The sequence below is a fragment of the Cryptomeria japonica genome, chromosome 3, assembly GCF_030272615.1.
Source record: "Cryptomeria japonica chromosome 3, Sugi_1.0, whole genome shotgun sequence".
Classification (NCBI taxonomy): domain Eukaryota; kingdom Viridiplantae; phylum Streptophyta; class Pinopsida; order Cupressales; family Cupressaceae; genus Cryptomeria; species Cryptomeria japonica.
Genome location: NC_081407.1, coordinates 358,020,981 through 358,037,511, shown reverse-complemented (window position 1 = coordinate 358,037,511; position 16,531 = coordinate 358,020,981).

Here is a 16,531-nt window from a genome sequence, read left to right as displayed (position 1 = left end):
GTCCTATGACCCCTTAACACACCACATGGTGTTGTTATGGGTCGTATGGTGTTCTATGAACCTCTAAGACACCATATTATGTTATTATGGGTTGTATGGTCCTCTAAGGGGTCATATGGTGTCCTATGACCCCTTAGGACACCATATAGTGTCATTATGCATCGTATGGTGTTCTATGACCCCTTAGGACACCATATGACTCCTTAGGACACCATATGGTGTCATTAGGGGTCATATGGTGTGCTAAGGGGTCAAATGGTGTCCTATGACCCCTTAGAACACCATATGACCCCTTAGGTATCGTTAGGTGTCATATGGTGTCCTATGATCCCTTAGGACACAATATGACCCCTTAAGACACCATATAGTGTCGTTAGGGGTCATATGGTGTCCTATGACCCCTTACGACACAATATGACCCCTTAGGTTGTGTTAGGGGTCATATTATGTTCTAACAGGTTATATGGTGTCCTACAACCCCTTAGGACACCATATGGTGTCATTAGGGGTTGTATGGTATGCTAAAGGGTCATATTTTTTTCTAAAGGTTCCTAGGACATCATATAACCCCTTAGGACACCATATGACCCCTTAGGTATCATTAGGGGTCATATTATGTCCTAAGGAGTCATATGGTGTCTGATGACACCATATGACCCCTTAGGACACCATATCATGTGGTTATGGGTCTTCTTGTGCTCTAAGGGGTCATATGGTGTTATATGACCCATTAGGATACCATATGACCCCTTAGGAAACCATATGGTGTTGTAAAGGGTGGTATGGTGTCGCAAGGGGTTGTATGGTATCCTAAGGGGTCATATGGTGTCCTATGACCCCTTAGGACACTACATGATGTTGTTAGGGGTCATATTATGTCCTAAGGGGTAATATTATGTCTTATGACCCCTTAAGACACCACATGGTGTCGTTATGGGTTGTATGGTGTTCTAAAAGGTCATATGGTGTTCTATTACCCTCTAAGACACCATATTATGTTGTTATGGGTTGTATAGTCCTCTAAGGGGTCATATGGTGTCCTATGACCCCTTAGGACACCATATAGTGTTATTATGTATCATATGGTGTCCTAAGGGGTCATATGGTGCTCAATGACCCCTTAAGACATCATATGACTCCTTAGGACACCATATGGTGTCATTAGGGGTCATATGGTGTGCTAAGGGGTCAAATGGTGTCCTATGGCCCCTTAAGGCACCACGTGGTGTCATTATGGGTCGTATGGTGTTCTAAGGGGTCATATGGTGTTCTATGACCCTCTAAGACACCATATTATGTTGTTATGGGTTGTATAGTCTTCTAAGGAGTTATATGGTGTCCTATGACCCCTTAGGACACCATATAGTGTCATTATGCATCGTATGGTGTCCTAAGGGGTCATATGGTGTTATATGACCCCTTAGAATATCATATGACTCCTTAGGATACCATATGGTGTCATTAAGGGTCATATGGTGTGCTAAGGGGTCAAATGATGTCCAATGACCCCTTAAGACACTACATGGTATCATTATGGGTTGTATGGTGTTCTAAGGTGTCATATGGTGTTCTATGACCCTCTAAGATGCCATATTATGTTATTATGGGCTGTATGGTCCTCTAAGGGGTCATATTGTGTCCTATGACCCCTTAGGACACCATATAGTGTCATTATGCATTGTATGGTGTCCTAAGGGGTCATATGGTGTTCTATGACCCCTTAGGACACCATATGACTCCTTAGGACACCATATGGTGTCATTAGGGGTCATATGGTGTGCTAAGGGGTCAAATGGTTTCCTATGACCCCTTAGAACACCATATGACCCCTTAGATATCGTTGGGTGTCATTTTTTGTCATTAGGGGTCATATGGTGTCCTATGACCTGTTAGGACACAATATCACCCCTTAAGACACCATATAGTGTCATTAGGGGTCATATGGTGTCCTATGACCCCTTACGACACAATATGACCCCTTAGGTGTTGTTAGGGGTCATATTATGTCCTAACAAGTCATGTAGTGTCCTACGACCCCTTAGGACACCATATGGTGTTGTTAGGGGTTGTATGGTGTGTTAAGAGGTCATATTGAATCCTAAAGGTTCCTAGGACATCATATAACCCCTTAGGACACCATATGACCCCTTTGGTATTGTTAGGGGTCATGTTGTGTCCTAAGGGGTCATATGGTGTCTCCTGACACCATATGACCCCTTAGGACACCATATCATGTTGTTATGGGTCTTCTTGTGTTATAAGGGGTCATATTGTGTTATATGACCCCTTAGGATATGATATGACCCCTTATGTGTTGTTAGGGGTCATATTGTGTCCTAATGGGATATATGGTGCTTGACAACCCCTTAAGACACCATATGGTGTCATTAGGGGTTGTATGGTATGCTAAGGGGTCATATTGTGTACAAAAGGTTCCTAGGACATCATATTACCCATTAGGACACCATATGACCCCTTAGGTATCGTTAGGGGTCATATTGTTTCCTAAGGGGTCATACGGTGTCTCATGACACCAGATGACCCCTTAGGACACCATATCATGTTGTTATGGGTCTTCTTGTGTTCTAAGGGATCATATGGTGTTATATGACCCCTTAGGATACCATATGACCCCTTAGGACACCATATGGTGTTGTAAAGGGTGGTATGATGTCGTATGGTGTCCTAAGGGGTCATATGGTATCCTATAACCCATTGGAACACTATATGATGTCGTTAGGGGTCATATTATGTCCTAAGGGGTAATATTGTGGCTTATGACCCCTTCAGACACTAGATGGTGTCGTTATGGGTCGTATGGTGTTCTATGACCCTCTAGGACACCATATTATGTTGTTATGGGTCATATGGTCTCCTAAGGGGTCATATGGCATCCTATGATCCCTTAGGACACCATATAGTATCAGAATGCATCGTATGGTGTCCTAAGGGTTCATATGGTGTTCTATGACCCCTTAGGACACCATATGGTGTCATTAGGGGTTGTATGGTGTGCTAAGGGGTCATATGGTGCCATATGACCCCTTAAAACACCATATGACCCCTTAGGTATCATTAGGTGTCATTTTGTGTCATTATAGGTCATATGGTCTCCTATGAACCCTTAGGACACAATATGACCCCTTAAGACACCATATAGTGTCGTTAGGGGTCATATGATGTCCTATGACCCCTTAGGACACATTAGGACACACTATGACCCCTTAGGTGTTGTTAGGGGTCATATTGTGTCGTAATGGGTGATATAGTCTCCTACAACCCCTTAGGACACCATATGGTGTCATTAGGGGTTGTATGGTGTGTTAGGGGGCCATATTATGTCCTAAAGGTTCCCATGACATCATATGACCCCTTAGGACACAATATGACCCCTTAACCTTAGGTGTTGTTAGGGGTCATATTGTGTCATAATGGGTCATATAGTCTCCTACAACCCCTTAGGACACCATATGGTGTCATTAGGGGTTGTATGGTGTGTTAGGGGGCCATATTATGTCCTAAAGGTTCCCATGACATCATATAACCCCTTAAAACACCATATGACCCCTTAGGTATCGTTAGGGGTCATATGGTGTCTCCTAACACCATATGACCCCTAAGGACACCATATCATGTCATTATGGGTCTTCTTGTGTTATAAGGGGTCATATGGTGTTATATGACCCCTTAGGACACCATATGGTGTCGTAAGGGATCGTATGGTGTTATAAGGGGTCATATGGTGTCCTATGACCCCTTATGACACTATATGACCCCTTAGGTGTTGTCATGGGTCATATTGTGTCCTAATTAGTCATATGACATTCTTAGGACACCATATGGTGTCATTAGAGGTCTTATTGTGTCTTAAGGGGTCATATGGTGGTTTATGACCCCTTATGACACCATATGACCCCTTAGGAGACCATATGGTGTTCTTAGGGGTCATATTGTGTCCTAAGGGGTCATATGATGTTCTATGACCCCTTAGGACATGATATAACCCCTTAGGAGACCATATATACTAATTTTCAAATAAGGAGAGATATAAAGGTAAAGAGAGATGAAGAACTAAAGAGAGGGAAAATAACTAAAGGACAAGGACATAAATAGAGATATAGATATTAAGGAGTATGAAGTGAGAGGGAGAAAAACTAAAGGGCATGGATGGATAGAAAGAGGTAGACATATCTAGATATTAAAAAGGAGAGAGGAAGATAGAGATAAAAGATGAAGATAAAGGGAGAGAGAGGTGAATAGATATAGAGAAAGAGAGAGGTAAAGACAAAGATAAATATATGAAGAGATGAAGAAAAATGGACAGAGAGGGGTAAAGAGAGAGATAAAAAAAAGGAAGAGATAGAGAGATATAAAGGAAGAGAAATATCGATAGATAGAGATATATAGATAGTGCAAGAGAGTGAGAAAGAGAGATAGAGATTATAGATAGGGATAGATAGAGAGGGAGAGAGAAAAAAAGGAAGATATAGAGATATATAAAGGCACTATAGAGAAGGATGTGGGGAGAGAGAAAAATATATATAAAGATCGAGTAAATAAAGAGATAAAAGTAGAGAAAGGGAAAGATACTTCAAGAGGGCGATAGAGGAAGAGACAGGGAAGTAGATTAATCATATAGAGAGGAATATATATAAAGATAGAGGAACATATAAAAAGAGATATTGATAGGGAAAGAGATGGAGATGTGAAGATGGAGATAGAGATAGATATGGATAGAACATGATAGAGAGAGTAAGATAAATGGAGGGAGAGATGGAGTGAATAAGTGAGATTTAGAGATAATGAAATATAAATATACATGAAGATAGATCTATAGGGATATAGAGAGAGAGGGGACAAGATAGGGAGAGAAAGGAGGTGATAGAGACAAGTAATATATAAGTATAGGTAGGGTAAGGTAAAGGAGGGAGATATATAGAGAGAAGAGAGATTATTAGAGAGAAATATAGAAATAAGGAGTGACAACGATGGAGTGGGAGAGGAAGAGATATGAATAGAAAGATGGAGATATATGCAAAGATGCATGTAACTTGGGAATTTATTTATCTACATGGAATAAGAAAATAAGTGACATAAGTAAAGAACAAATAGATATATAAAATATATTATATAAGTATAGATAGACAAGTGATAGATAAAGGAGGTGATAGGAAGAAAAAATGAGACTTTGTATGCAAAATTTGTAAGTATTTAAAGTTTTAAAATTGAAGGACTAACTTTAAATGATTATAATTAATTTTTGTTCTATAACATCATAAAACTACCTCATCCATTTGATAGGTCTATGAATTACCTTTCCAACTCCTGTAAAAAATCAAAATTTCGATAAGAAACGCAAAAGTTATGGCCATTTTACTAAACTATATTTTTTATGTTGATAAAATCGGATATCCGATTTGAAAAGTATGATATCACAATAGTGACATCACAATGGTGACACCACAATAGTGACATCACAAATCAGATATCCATATCTGATATTATCAGATATCTGATTTGGTTTGGTATTACCAAACCAAATTCAAATTTCGCCTGACCCAAACAAAAAGTCAAAACGGATTTTGGTGTGTTTGGAAAGGTTGAAAGCACATTCTTTTCTCTATTGCCACTTTTTGGCCCCCCTTGATCTTGCACATACCCTACCGATTGCAATCTCCAATCCAGTTCTGTTTCAAATTTTGCATTTTCCATTCTTAAATTGTAACTGAAATCCCTTTTCAACTAATTGACCAACACTCAAAAGATTATGCTTCAAACCTTCAACATAATAAACATTGTCAGTATTGTGCTTACCATCCAAAGATATAGTGCCTTTTCCTTTGATTAAACAAGCTTTAACATCGCCAAAACTTACTAGACCTCCATTATATTCCTGAAAAGATAAGAATTTACTTTTATCACCAGTCATATGATGTGAACATCCACTATCAATGATCCATTCATCTTTTTCCTCAATTTAAGCTGTTAGGGCCTGCTCTATCGGTGGGACAGTAGGTGTTGGTTGATCTTCTTTTATTGTAACAAATGACCATCCATTGTCTGTTGGTTCTTCGTCAGAGTCATCTACAACTCCTTCATCAACATAGTAACATGATTTATCTTTGTTCTTCTTAAATCTATATCTCTAATATTCAAGGTCAGGCTTGTATGTTCTTTTGGATTCCTCTCTCAATCTTGCATGTCTATCAAGACATCTAGATGCTATGTTACCAACTCTATTGCAATTAAAACATTTAAAAGGTGCTTTACCTTCATACTTACTTCCCACTGGACCTTTAGGCATCTTCCTTGCAAATAGTGCTTCAAGTTCTTCCAGTTCTTCATTTTCCCTCCTAATATCTTTAAGTTATTTTGCATCAAGTGCTTTCCATTCAGATTTTTTAGATGATGATGATGATGATGCTCTGAAGGCTAAATTAGTCTTCACTATAGCAATAGGACCAAATTCCTCAAGCTCAAAAGTTGAAAGTTTTCCAACCAAGGTATCTTTAGATACTGATGTATTAGGCATTGTTCTCAACTCATTAATAGTAGCTACTTTCATTTTGTAAGTTAGTGGCAAAGCTCTTAAAACTTTAGAAACAATTTCATCTTCACTTAAGGATCCTCCACAACATTGTATTCCTAAAACAATTTCATTAACTCTTTCCATAAAAGCATAAATTCTTTCATCTTCTTCCATTTTCAAATTTTCATACCTGACCCAGTAACATTCTAGTTTTGCAATTTTGATAGTGGTATCTCCTTCATTCAATGTTTCCAATTTATCCCAGATAACTTTAGCAGTAGATCAGTCTGATAATCCCATGATTTGTTGATCTAATAATGTGCTCATAAGTGCTTCTCTTGCTTTGCAATCATTCTCCAAGTCCTTACCCAATGTTGGTGGATTAGGTTGATTTAGAGTAGGACCAACATAGCCATTCTTTGTAACTTCCCATATGTCTATTCCAATGCAATTCAGATGTGTCTCCATTCTGATCTTCCATATACCATAATTAGTTTCAGACTATCCTTCTTGAAAATGTTCGTTGCCATAGGATCTCCTCAAGTTGGTAGACTTCTGCAAAAAGAGGACTTAGCTATGATACCAATTGTTAGGAACCAAAAGGACAATAGAGAGGGGGGTGAATTAGTTGTTAATTAATTTCAACCCAATTATAACTTAATCCATTTTAATACTTAATACTGGTAAACCAAACTTAATGCTGGTTAACAGATTAGCAGTTAATATCAATACCGATGAAACTTAATGCATGAAACAGAAAGAGAAACAACATCCACAACACATAACACAAATATTTTTGATGTGGAAACCCTGTAAGGGGAAAAACCACGATGGGAACCTTACCCACAATCAGATGATACTACTGCAGATAGTATGTGTATACAAATGGGGTTTGCACATGTAGAAAGGCCAACCACCTAGAGCACACTGCTCAAATGGGAGTCGCAATGACTACAATAGGATGCTTAAATCCTAGAATAATGTATTGCTTCAAAGTGCATCTGCAATGCTGGATTCAGTACCGGTTTAAGCTCTGATAAACACCTTCAAACCTTCCTTTTACCTTGAAATGATGGCTTCTTAATTCGCTCTATGATTTTCTCATATGATCTTCAATATTTGCACATACCATGATCATACCACACTTCTACACTTCATCTCACAAATGAGATCTTACATTTATACAAAACCTAAGACCAAATGTGTATGTTGGCTCACTAAGAATATTACATTTAAATCAATTACAAATAAGTATTGATGTGATACAACATGTCAGCTCAATACATTTACAACAATATCCAATCAATAAATCATCTCCATATCGTGTCATGCTGATCTGGAATAGATAACATATACCAATCTATAACCTAGACCTATCTGTCGGTAATAATAAATATGTCAACCTGATTAGACCAATAACCAAAACACCAAAATCGAGTATCCAAACCATGTTTTTGACATAATCAAGTGGTTTCCACATGATAACAAGTCATCATTAGTGTCGGTGAACCATATAACCTATTGGTGAGCATATACTGGTGACTGTGCATAACTCACTAACCTTGCCGGTGAACACAATGTGTCAGTTCAATAGTAAACCAATATAACCATAGTTGCAAATCAACAATATAGATCTACATAAGGACAAGTGTTGAAATCAATGACAAAACCAATGCAACACATCCATAATACCAACACCTCTTACCTTTTGTTCATAAATGTAAGGAGTAATCATAAGGGGATCATCTCTATTTTTAACATCTATAGAAGGAAATTCATCTTTTGAGAATGTAATTATCATTTGGTTTAGAAGAAGGATGAGGAACCACCCTTTATAAAGCTTCTTGGATTAAATTATGATGTGAAGGTGAAGTTTTATTCAGGTCCCAAAGGGAAATCTTAGCTAAGATATCATGAAGCTTCTCAACAAGATTAGGTTCCCTATCAACATGTTTCTTAGAATGAGGGAGGGAAGGAAACAAGGTGAATAGAACATTGGGATCTTTCTTTTTAGCACAAGCATTAAATGTGTGATGTATTTCAGAACCATATTTTTGTTGTATTTGCCTTTCCATATCACCTCTTTCACATATGTATTCACCACCGATATTTTTGACGTGGAAAATCTAGTTAAGGGAAAAACCACGGTGGGAACCTACCCACAAGAAGATGATACTTTGCAGTAGTATGTGAAATTATTAGAATGGGGAATGCACATGCATTTGGGCACACTGCTTAGAGCTCACTACTCAAAAGACATTTTCCCAGAAGGCTACAAACCTCAGGGAAGTCTCATTGACTTACAAAATTAGTTAGACTATAATTCAGAAGGAATGAACTGCAATGATAACATCTACAAATGCCTGATGATAGTTCCAGTTAAGCACAATTGTCTTCTCTTCAACACCAATCTCACCTCAACACTTCACCAAATGAAAACTCTCTTGTTCGTACAATCACCTCTCTCTAATAATGCAGACATAATACCGAAACCTAAATTACATAAGCATCTCACCTATATATACAAATCATCAACCTTGATAACACGGTTGACTAAACCCTCAACCCTCAACTTACAATTATAAAAATTACATCACATGATACAAAGATCAATTAGTAGACCAATATTATAATTTACATTACATAGCATGGACCTAATTCAAATTCCCAAATGATCACATCCACCATAAATTCTACTAAGACCAACTGCAACACGCTTCACCACTAGAAGTATCGCATAACACAAAAATCATCACCGACTCATAGAAGTCACCAAAAAATCAAACAACAATCAATGCAAATCTCTAAAACAATTAAAACACGACTAGGAAGCAACAACAAACATGTTAGAATCATCTAGAATAGTTGCACCAATACCTCTTTTCAAATCTTCATCAGTCAACATCTCAAAGCTCAAGAACACAACCAATCAACAACTGTTATGAAGAAAGATAACTTGTGAAGCACCAAATCATGAACCATCTAAAATGAAGATACACAAGATCATCCTAAACAGTAATCTAAAGTCTTAGCATAAGATCTGATCATACCAAAGATCATAAGGGGTCTTACCGATATCACCTTTGATATGAACTCTGTTAAATGTATAGACTACAATGATAATAGCTTCTCTCCATTAGACCTTTGGAACATTTCTTTCAATCAACATGGTTCTTGCAACATCCAAGATAGTACAGTTCTTCCTTTCAACAATCCCATTATGTTGTGGAGTCATAGGAGTAGATAGCTCTCTTCTGATTCCATGCATCTCACATAATGAGTTGAACTCACCAGAACAAAATTCTCCATCTCTTAGACACTTCAACTTCAATCTAGACTTAGTTTCAACTTTGTCTTTGAATATCTTTAATTTCTCAAATGATTTTGATTTTTCCTTCAAAAAGACAACCCACATCATCCTAGAATAATCATTAATTAGAAGCATAAAGTATCTATCATCCTGCACACTTCTAATATTTGTAGGTCCAGACAGGTCAGTATGCACAAGATCTAATAATCTATCAGACGTATATCATTTACTCTTGAAATAAATCCTTGTTTGCTTACCCAACTGACATTCCTTACATACCATATTAATAGGCTTAACAATCTTAGATAGATCCCTAACAAGTTGTGTAGAATTGATCTTGATAAATGAATCAAAGTTTACATGACACATCCTCCTATGCCACAACCAGCTATCATCTACCTTAGAAATCAAACAAATTTTCTCACTAGCATTCAAATAAAAAACATTGCCTTCAATCTTATTTCCAGATGCAATCTCTATATCAGAGGCATTCAATATCTTTCATTTACAATCTTTAAATTGTAGATCATAACCCTTATCAACAATCTATCCAACACTCAAAATATTATGCTTTAAACCTTCAATGTACAAGACATCATCAGTGTTATGATTACCATCAAAAGAAATAGAACCTCTCCCATGGATTACATGAGCTTTGTCATCTCCAAATCTAACTATTCCACCATCATATCTTTCCATGCTTACAAATTTTCTTTTGTCACCGGCCATATGATGTGAACACCCACTGTCAATCACACATACACCCTTCTCTTCTACATTTGCAGCCAAATCTTTCTCCTCAATATAATAGCTTGTGGAATCAATAGGCACAAGTCTATCCTCTTTTATGGTAATAAACACAACTTCATCTCCTTTTGACTCATCATCTGTAACACCTTCATCTGTAGTATAATAACAGTTCTTCTAGATCCTAAAATTTTGGTTAAACTTATAAGGCTTATCATACTTTTCATGCTTCTCATATCTATCATTCCTATCATGCTTATCAAAATTATCATGTATGCCATATTTAGCCATACTCTCTGGGCATCTAGAAGCAAAATGTCCTATCTTATTACAAGAAAAACAATTCAAGGGCAACTTTCCATCATACTTACTCGAACCTTTAGGAAATCTCCAAGCAAACAATGCTTCAAGCTCATCAAGCTCTCTTTCTTACTCTGGTATCTCTTTTGTTTCTCTTTCATATCTAGATATCTTGCACTCATCAAGATTATACTTTGTCTTATTAGATATACCGATGTTGATGCTTTGAATGTTGTCTCAAACTTTCCATGTGATTCTCCAAATTTGCTCAGCTCAAATGTAACAAGTTTTCCAAGCAACACATCTCTTTTCATTGTAGTCACACTCCGGATCTCATAAATAGCGACAACCTTGTGTTTATAAGTAGGAGGCAAAGATCTCAACACCTTAGCAACAATCTCATCTTCTTCAATCTTTCCAATGGCAGATCTGATACCAAGGACAAGTTCATTCACCTTAGCCATGTATGAATGTATGTTCTCATTATCTTCCATCTTCAATGTCTCATACTTTCCTTTTAAACTCTACAACTTAGTAACTTTCACTTGACTATCACCTTCATACCAGATCTCAAGGTTCTCCTAGATCTCATGTGCAGCCTGAAGTTCCATAATATTTGTCATTTTGGAATTAGTCAAGGCACTAAGAAATGCTTCCTTCGCTCTGATGTTATATTCAACTTCTTAACCTAATCAGGAGTGGATGGTCCATTTCGAGGAACAACATAGGCATTCTTAGTAACCTTCTAGTAATCCTCTCCAAGAAATTTCAAATGCACCTCCATTCATCTCTTCCATACAGTATAGTTGCTTCCATCAAACCTTGAATTGTCCTTCTTGAAAAGAATACCTTGAGATTCCATCCCAGATCTCCTCAAGCAATTAAGCTTCTACTAGAGGATCTAGCTCTAGTACCAATTGTTAGTAACAATCAAGAAGGAAGACTGGGTGAATCAGTCTTCACTGGATCACAACAAATCAAACCTCAAAACATAAACTAATAGGCTACAACAATAACAAATAAGAAAATTAACAACACAACACACAACACCAAGAGTTTTGATGTGGAAAACTCGATTAAGGAAAAAACCACGGTGGGAACCTACCCACAGTAAGATGATACTCTATAGTAGTATGTGAAAATATTACAATGGGGAATGCACATGCATTCAGGCACACTGCCTAGAGCTCGCTGCTCAAAATATATTTCCTGAAAGGCTACAACCCTCAGGGAAGTCTCACTGACTTACAATATGATTCAGACTACAATCTGGAAGGAATGAACTACAATGATAGCATCTACAAATACCTGATGACAGTTCTAGTTAAGAACAATTGTTTACTCTATAACACCAATCTCACCTCAACACTTCACCAAATGATAACTCTCTTGTTCACACAATCACCTCTCTTTGATAATGCAGACATAATACTGACACCTAAATTACATAAGCATTTCACCTATATATACAAATAATCAACCTTGATAACAAGTTCGGCTAAACCCTCAACCCTCAACTTACAATTACAAAAATTACATCACACAATACAAAGATCAACCACCAGACCAATATTATGATTTACATTACATAGCATGGAGCTAATTCGAATTCCCAAACAATCACATCCACCAGAAATCCTGCTAAGACCAACTGCAACATACTTCAGCACCAGAAATACCGCATAACACAAAAATCATCACTGGTTCATAGAAGTCACCAAAAAATTGCACAACAATCAATGGAGATCACCAAAACAAATAGGAAAGGGCTAGGAAACACCACCAAGTATGTTAGAATAGTTGATAACAGTTGCACAAATACCTCTATTCAAATCTTCATTTGTCAACGTCTCAAAGATTAAAAACACAACCAATCAACAACTGTCATGAAGAAAGATAACTTGCAAAGCACCAAATCATGAACCATCTGCAATGAAGATACACAAGATCATCCCAAATAATAATCCAAAGTCTTAGCACAAGATCTGATCATACTAGAATATACTAGAGGAAATACCAGATTTTGCAAAACAGATCAACAAAACCAAACTACAAAACTAGATAAAAAAACTCTTCTTCCTAAACTCATCAGAATAAACCATAGGAATATGTGGACTGTTAGATGCAATGACAGTCCCAAAGACATTGAGAGGGGGAGGGTGAATTAGTATCTAACCGGTTAATTGAATATTTGAACTTATTTACAACTTTGCAACTTAAATTAATGTACCGGTAGTAGTAAAGAGAAATAACAGAGACAACATAAATGCACACCTTAACACAAAATATTTTGGCGAGGAAACCCAGTGTGGGAAAAACCTCGGTGGGATTTGTGACCCACAATATTTACTCACTCACCAATATGAATAAATATTACTTACAACATGGGCCTGCGCATGCAGGAAGGCCAACAGCCTAGAGTTCACTGCTCAATAGAAGAGTGTCACTGGCTACAAAATGGATAATTAAATCCAATACAATGTACTGCTCAAAATAACATCTCTAATGCTTGGTTTAGTACCATTTTAAGCTCAGTTAGATACCTTAACAAAAAACATTTCATTGTCCTTACATATACCAATAATAATAATCTATCCTCTTCTATGTACAAAATGATCTATAAGATCTCATTCATATATGAGTATTTACAATACATCATGTTGGCTTACAAATAAATATTTACATTTACAATACAATTCATATAAACAAAACTTTGTCGCATGTCAGCCTGAGAGCCGATATACTTCATTGCTAGTGTAATTTGGATGTCGATGAATGTGCTTGCCTGTGTCGGTGCCTACCGGTGTATGATGTCTGCACCTATTACCGGTTGGTTGCCATCAATGACAACATCAACCATATTCTCATTGAGTGTAGAATGCCAACAATCTCCCCCTTTGGCATTGATGGCAACACTCATGAGAAAAATCCAAAACTGTTATCCAAAAATGAAGTCCAAAATATGATCCCAAAAAGAGTGTGCTCCCTCTGAGCAAGTGATCTCCTCTGTGTAATATTTTTCTCCATACTACTCACCCTTTGACATTGTTGGTAAACAAATTTGTCTTTCCTTATCTATTTAATTCAAAGCACTATGAAGTATAGGAAAGCAAACAAATTTTCTACCAAATAGTTGGAAAATCATCTAATTGATTAACCTCTGAATTTAGGTACAACTCCCTCTAGTGAATATTCATTCGGCTCCAAATTACATACAATCAATAGGATGCCTCTCACCAAAAAGCACTTAAAGGCAATTGCATACACTAGTCAGTACAAAATGAATGCAAACACTGATCTATATATAATTTTCTATATAAAGCCAACAAGCTTCATATGAACACTAAAACAAAATGCGAATAAAAACATATAAAGATGAACTTAGCTAATAGTTTTTTGCATATATAGAAAGTATAATAGCCCCTTCATCGAAATAGATTTACAAAGAAATCAGACTTCAAAATCAAACACATAGATTTGAAACTGAAAACAAATATTAATAAGATATCACATTCACTGATGATCATCTACTTTCTTCATACACAAAATGTTCTTAGCCAATTTTAAAGATAGTTTTTCTTCCAAAAACTTAGTGAACCCCTTTAAAGTCATTACATAAGATATTTATAGGTCACCAGACCCAATAGTTATTTTTAACCCAAGTAAAATTAACTCACCAGAGTTAATAGAAAGAAACCCTAACTGTATAACCAAAATTTAAAGAAAATAACTAGACACGCTAGCAAAAAATTGCCAGCAGTGCTAGTCACACAGTTTGTTCAGTTTCGGTGCAATCACTCAGGTTGGTGTCTTGGAAAGACACCATCACCGCCTTGGCTATGCTCCACTTTCGGTGCACTTTTGAAAACTCTTGGATTATAGTTATGTGCGGCAAACTGATATGAATAACTCTTTGTTTCTAGAGCTCCTTTTTCCTCTTTACCATTTGCACTTTATCTCTATGTGAATCCAGATGATCGAGGCAAATAGTGAGCATTGATTCCACTTTAAAGATCTTCATAAAGTCTTCCACAGAAAAGGATTTCTCAATCTTGATCTATCTAATGTGGCTGCCGAACTGGTTAATCATCTCCGTAGTGTCTTCCAGAGTTTCATTGTCCTCTTTAAGTAATTGAACATCCACGCAATGTAAGTCCTTCTGCATGGTCACCCTCAAGGTTGTTAACTCACCATGTCGACTGGTTGACTTGTTATAACCCTGTTCAATTATTTGGTTGCACCACTCAATACTCTCCTTGCAAATGAACATTGCATCTTCATTTAGTCTTGATACTTGGTTTTCAGCAAGAAAGTTCATTAGACCATAACGCTGAATATCCCGCATCTGCTTCGAAATCACTTCCCACTTAGATTTCTCCTTCTACCACGAGACCAAGTTGGAATCCAAGGCTTTGGTGACCTCATTGGCATCCTTAAAAATTTAGACCAAGTCTAGTATGCAATTAGTTGTCTGGTGCATGATTGAGGTGAGCCACTCTGAGAAAACCTCAGCAATCATCCTATTTTGCTGAACTTCATCCAAGAATTTTTGATTGTTAGGTGATTTTGGACTAAAAGGACCTAACTATTGGGACAATGGCAAGGGTATGTTTTGCAAAGCATGGATATACTGGGCCATTTGCGTCAAACTTTGTTTCAACTCAGCCTTGTCCCTCTCATCTTTCCAAGTACGAGAGATAATTCGCTTGGTGGAAGTCTCCAAGTGCTTCACATCCACGGCTCTAGTTCTGATGCCCAAATCTATTCGTTCAATAGCATAGTCTGCTTCTGAAGCCATAGAAACATCTTTGTTAGGCTTGGGTCTAGCAATGTCTATCATCCAATGCTTTGTGTTTTCATCAAAGTCAATCATTGCCTCTGTTTTTAACTTTTTGGGCTTTGTAGACCTTCCCAGACATTTGCTCATGGCGTCCTCCATCGATACTGAAATTGGAACTACATTCCTTTTCCTAGTGATTGAATTGCTTAGCCATTTTGGTGCTAGGGTCAGTTCTTTTGAAGGCATGAGTGGAAACCCTGTTAAGGGTGGTGGCATGGCATGGTGTATATGGGACTGGATTTCGAGTGCTCTTGAGTCCTGAAAGATAGCATCTATGTCAATTGAAACCTTGTCTACTTCAGAAATAGGGGATGTCATCTTGCTTGGTGTTTCCTCTAGGTCCAAATCTCAAATGAGGTGAGAAATCGGTGGCTTGAAACCCTTCTTGGATCTCGATTTGGTAACTCGGCCAACAATAGAAAGCTCAATCTCAAGGTCAAGTTTCTCTTCTTTAATCCTTGCCTTTTCTTTTCTTGCATCAAAAATAGGAATGTTAGTCACAACAAAAGTTTTACTTGTAGTACTCATCTTCCCACTTTTGCTTCTTGAACTGGTTGCTCATGTTGGATGAAATTGGCAACTCCTAAGCCAATTCTCCGTCCTGCGGGTTACACTGAAAGTGCGTGTCTGAATACTATCTGCCATATTTTTGTTCCAATCTACTTCCAGAAGAGGTTCATCATGGACCCATTTTATAAACTCTGAGTCAAGTATGTCTTCATCATTGGTGGTGACACCCGAGGTATCCATGTGCAATTTCATATCATGAATTTGCCTCAAAGTTAGTCTAGACCAACTCCTTCTC